General features: G+C 45.1%; 1 pseudogene; it reads right to left on the bottom strand.

Moving 5' to 3' along the window:
- Positions 1-276: 276 nt before the first annotated feature.
- On the bottom strand, positions 277-1,555 carry LOC124973783 (nucleophosmin-like; annotated as a pseudogene).
- Between the last annotated feature and the right edge of the window lie 4,476 nt (positions 1,556-6,031).

The raw sequence follows: 6,031 nt of genomic DNA on the forward strand, positions 1-6,031 counted from the left end.
GTTAGTACCCAACATGGCAATGGTAGCATTCTAAGTAGAGGAAGAGAGACCTGAACTTTCATGCTTGTTCTGTCTCCCAGGGGTTGCTCTCCCCCATGTTGTGATGCAGCAAGAAAGCCTTCACCAAAGCCGGTGCCATGCTCTTGGTCTTCTCAGCCTTCAGAACCATGAGCTAAATCATCTTCCATTCATTATAAAGTACCTGGTCTCAGGTATTTTGTTATACCAACAGAAAATTGATTTGGACAAAGATTTTCTTTCTTTTTTTTTTTTTTTACTTTATTAAAATACTGAGTTTATTTCACATGTATATTTTTGTCTCCCCACCATTTCCATGTCTGACCACCACTACTACTATGTCCTATCATAACATTCCATACATACTTAAAAACCAAGCAAAGGGTGGAGTTCCATCTTTAAAACTAAACAGGCATTTTGGACAACACATTCTTGGCAATGGAACCTGGACAACATTTATCAAACACGGTAGGGAAAGTTCTCACTTTGCATTATAAAAAGGACAGCCAGATATCAACTGTTACAGAAATGAAAGAAGACGGAAATTTTTAACAAACTGTTTAAACTATTTTCTTAAAGAGACTTCCTCCACTGTCAGAGATCTTGAATAGCCTCCTGGTCAGTCATCCGGAAGCAATTCTTCACATAATTGACGAACTTGGCTTCCACTTTGGGAGGAGAACCACCTTTCTCTATACTTGCTTGCATTTTTGCTTTAATGTCTTCTACAGAACTAGGTCCTTTTGGTGTTTTAGGAGTTTTTTCCTGTTTTTTGAAGGATTCTTGACCTTTTGATCTTGGTGTTGATGGTTTTGAGTCTTTTCCATTCTGGTTTGATTTTTGTGCATTTTTGGCTGGAGTATCTCGTACAGATTTCTTCACTGGAGCTTTTTCTTCAGTTTCCTCATCATCAAAATCATCATCATCATCATCATCATCATCATCATCATCTTCATCATTGTCGTCATCTTCATCAGCAAGTTTTTACTTTTTTCTGGGGAACCTTGCTACCACCTCCAGAGGCAGATCGCTTTCCAGACACACTTAAGAGTTTTACATCCTCCTCCTCTTCATCTTCTGATTCTGCATCTTCCTCCACAGCTACTAAGTGCTGCCCACTAATATGCACAGGCCCTGAACCACATTTCAACCTTAAGACCACAGGTGGTGTGATTTCAAAGCCCCCAAGGGAAACCGTTGGCTGTACAGACATTTTCAATGTTGCCAATGTTACTTTAATAGGATTGCCTTCATAATTCATTGCCTCTGCTTCAACAATGTGCAATTCAACCTTTGCACCAGCCCCTAAACTGACCGTTCTTAAGGATAACTGGTGTTCATTTTCATCATTATCCACCTTAAAGTGATAATCTTTGTCAGCCTTTAGTTCACAACCGAAAAGATAGTTCTGGGGCCTCAGGGGGCTCATGTCCATGTCCATCGAATCTTCCATGGGGTGGTAGCACGCACTTAGGTGGGAGAGAAGGCGGACGGAAAATAGGCTGCTGCCCTAGAGAAGAGACGCGCAGGACGGAATCACGCCAGGGTGGACAAAGATTTTCTATGAAGGGTTATGATGTGTCACCAGAAGCTCTCCTATGAACACTGAGGTCAGAATAGTAGATATAAAATCTGTCCATAACACCCCAGCTTCATCTCCCACAGTGAGATAACTCCAGGGTGCATGCTTCCTAAGATCCCCACAAGGACTGCACCTTAGATATCCACAGTGGGATACTGGTGACATATGGCAAGAGTCATGCCTGGCCTGATACCATCCATTCCCACTTCCTTTGTGCACACATCATGGAATCTCCTACCAAATTAGGCACACAGACTCAAATCCCACCTCAGGGTCTCTCCTGAGGGCTCTGATCTCAGCCTTGCCTCATGGAGTTATTGCTAGGGTTAAATGAACAAAGAGAAAATTCTTGTTAGAGAGTCTTCCAAAGCTCTTCAGGTCAGAGTGAGGACTCAAGAAGCTGCCCCAAGACACAGAGAAGCCCCTTAGCATGGTGTTAGGCACCAAGGGCTTAAACCATGCCCATGTAATGTCACATATGTGGAAACTGAGGCTCAGAGACCTTACAGATCCCTCCCGAGCTTGCATATGGTAATGGAGAGGTTCAGGGGTAAACCCAGGGTGTTCCACCCACTGCAACCTCTTCAAAGGAGACATGGAAGCAGAAGTGTGGCTGCTGGACAGAAAGCATCACTGCTTACCCAAGTCACCCTTCCCTTGGTCTGCTGAGTATCGAGGAGCTTGAACAAAGGCAACTCAGAGCCTTCTGCTCTGCAGATGCAAGACATGTGTCAACAAAGTGAGTCTCCCAGTCCTGCCTGCTGACCCTACCCCTGGTTATCCATCATCCTGAAACAGGGACTTTATGTACCCTGTATGCCAATCAGCTCTTCAATTACCTCAAAGAGGAGGGAGAAGTCAAGTGACATCTGATGTCCCACTTGATTTAGGGTAAGTCACACACTTAAGAGGACATCTGAGTTTAAAGAACACAGAATTCTGTGCCTGTTTATAAACCAATAGGCTTGAGGTTTTCATTATTCACCTTCTTGAGCAAGGGAGCTATATGACTCGGTGGGTCCTAAAAGAGATCAAGTAGCTTTGTTGCTAATAATTCTTTCCCCGACCCATTTTCTGGTACGTTGGGATTGTAAACAGAGTTTTAATGGCATTCCTTGGACAAAATAACATCATTTCTTTAGCACATTGGTTGCCTTGCCACTCTTGGCTGTAATTGGTTTAGGTTTAAGCCTCCCTCATTTGTGGGAGCGAATGTTGTTTGGTGTTTTTATGAACTACTTAGGGCCAGGGATATGGCCCTTTGAAAGGGTGGACTGACTCTTCCAGAACATGGCACTCTTCATGAGTCTGCTGGAGGCCAAGGCCTTCACCCCTAAATGTCCCCAGTATCCACAACTCTCAAATTCCTGAGTCCTGCCCCTTCCAGGTTTTCCAAGAAACTGCTTCCTTTGAAGGTTATTAGTGACCTTGAAGGTGGTCCCTGAAAGTATCAGGAATGTCCAATTAGTTCATTCCTGGGCCATCGCACAGAAAGATGCTGTGAGTTGAGAGGCACTAAAAGGATATCTTGGTGATCACAAAGCAGTGTGAGAGAATAAGAAAAAGAGTGGAGGGGGCATTAGGGATGGAAAATATCCTTCAGGACAGATTTTCCCAAGTGCCAGACAATTCTGTGCCACTCCACAATTGAAACCATATCTGAGTAACCCTTCCTACGATTATTACATCTTTGTATTTAATTGCCTTAATTTGTACACTTTAAATACTTTCCATCAATGGAGGAGGGTCCACAATCCTCCAGGCCCAGCTGTGGTTCAGAATTCAGAATCTGGGCAAGAATCACTCATACCTCAAGACCCCCATTAGAGATGTGTGGAGCTTTCTAGCAAAACCTATACATGACTATATGAAGACAGATTTTTAAAAAGCTCTGAATAATCTAATGTCTATTTGAGTTAGGTATGACTATCAAATGATTTGAGGAAAACAACTCCATTTGCAGAGAATGTTGGATTCTGGAATTTTGCCTACAGGGTCATGAACTTGTACAGTGGGGCTGAGGTAGGTGTGATACCACCCCAGCTGAACATGGGGGCAAGCTAAGGAAGTGGTCCTGTGAGAAGCATGTTCTGACATTCCAGCGCCAACTTGAGCCTCTCTCCAGGTGCAATGGGAAGGCGTGGAGGAAAAATGGGAAGACAATACCTTTCTCAGGATGGATTTCATGGTGGCTCAATGCCAGGCAGCTGGTCCCTGTAGACACATCCAGAAATCCCAGAGCGAGGAATCCCACACATGGGGTGACACCTCTTTACAAAGAATGTGGATCTGAACATGGAACACAGAGCCAGCTATACATCACCACAGAAATGTTCACATCAAAAGAGAATTAAACTGTCTATTTGAAGACTCAGCACACTTGTTCATTTGGTCAAAGACCTAATGGTGAAGGTTCTAGGCTTTTCCAACTGTACAGTATCTTTCACAATTTCTTAATTCTGTCCTTGTGCAAAATCAGCAATAGGTCAGACCTAAACAAATACATTAGACTGTGTTCCAATAAAACTTTAATTACAAAACCAAGCAGTGAAGCAAAGTCCAGCCATTCACTTCATGCATTGAGGAAACTGGCCAGAAGGAGAACAACCTGCCCAAGGTGACTAGCAACAGAGCCCAAATGGACAGATGATGTACTCAGGGTCAAGGGTAACAGGCTTAAAGGGACAATTGAGTCAGTCTGTGAAGGAATGTCGCCTGCTCAACTGACTGACTGTAATTTTCCTGTCCCAGGGAAAAAAAGCTCTCAGCCTCCTCATGACTATAGGACAATCTGATCCATCTAGCAAGGGATGGGAACCAAAGATAATTTAATCAGAAAGACCCAAGTATGAGGACATTATTTCTCCACTCAAATTCGACAAACACCAGTTGATCTCTTATTTGGTCTCATACCCTATGCACTATGTAAAAATGTATGAAATATGGTCTCTGCCCTTAATAAATACACAATTAAGGAGCAATAGGAGTTTGAGGGTGTGGCTCAGGGGTAGAGTCCTTGCCCAGCACGCACAAGGACCTGGTTCCCTCCCAAGCACCAGAAAGCAAATGAAAAAGGGAATGTTATGATCCCTTTATAATATAGTGCTGCAGTATAGACAAAATGCAGTTCTCAAACTTTCTCGAGAGAAATGATAGACTTTGAGATGCCACATTCCCAGCAAAGAGAGCAGCAATGGATGGAGAAAGTAAGGGACAGACCCATGTCACCCTCTAATTAGAACTCTATGGTCCAACAGCCTTTGGTAGATCCAGGGGCTTCCCTGAAGCATGGTCACATCCCCTGGGAAGGATGATGTTGGATTTCTTCTCCCAATGTCCTTCTGTACTGTACAAAGAGATGGTAGCAATGGGCATGGGAAGAAGCACATCCCATCCCAGGGAAGAGGCTCCCCGAGAGAGATGGAGAAGGAGCAAAGAGCAGGAGACAAATGGGGAAAGAGCTCGAGGGGAAAAGAAAAATGATCCAAGAGAAGAGGATAAGGAAGAGGGAGAAAAAGAGCAGGAGGAGAGAGGGAAGAAAGGAGAAAGAGAAGAGAGAAAAGGAGAGGGGAGTGAAGGAGTACACAGAGGAGGGGAGGGCAGAGGGAGAAGTGAGGGGAAGGGATCTGGCAATTGCTTTCACCTTTGTCTGCAAAGGCCCCAGGTGGGGAGGGAGCAAGGGGGTTCCCAGGTCCTGCTGGCTTTGGAACATCATTGGGGTGGCTGAACAGGGAGCCAGGTGGTTCTATCATGTTGTAAAGCTCTCTGTCTTCCATGGGGAGGACTGGCTGAAGGGGGTAAGGTAAGAATGGTGGGGAGGCCCTTGCCACTGTCTGGAGAGAAAGATGAAAACTGGCAGAAGAGAGAGGGCCCAGGGAACGTCTGCCTTGGGACACTGATGGGCTGCAGGAGCAAGTGTGAGGTCAGACTTGCACCCGTGTCTCCAGACCCAGGAATTTGGTGTCTGCTGAGAGGGGACAATGAGAAACCAAGCAAGACTCATTGCAGTTGCAGGAGATCCCAGGAGCAACCTCGGAAGGAGAGGAAGGGAAGAGCAGAGGGCAGGGAGCAGAGCCTCTGGACCCTGGAGCATGCACCATCCCATGCAATTCTGCCAAGAGCTCCAAAGATCCTGGAGGTTGAGAGTTTGTCCGTGGGCACACTGTCACCAACCCAAGCCATCTTCTAGCTTCAATGCTGGTGATACATTTTCTTATTCAGAAATGCACAAACTAGCTATGCATGGTGGTGCATACCTGTAATCCCAGTGGCTCAGGAAACTGAGGCAGGAGGATTGCAAGTTGGAGGCCAGGCTCAGCAACTTAGTGAGACCATAGGCCACTCAGCAAGACCCTGTCTCAAAATAAAAAAATGAAAAGGGCTAAGGATGTGGCTAAGTGTTTAAGCACCTCTAGTTTCAATCCCCAGTAC

The sequence above is a fragment of the Sciurus carolinensis genome, unplaced genomic scaffold (assembly GCF_902686445.1).
Source record: "Sciurus carolinensis unplaced genomic scaffold, mSciCar1.2, whole genome shotgun sequence".
NCBI classification, from domain to species: domain Eukaryota; kingdom Metazoa; phylum Chordata; class Mammalia; order Rodentia; family Sciuridae; genus Sciurus; species Sciurus carolinensis.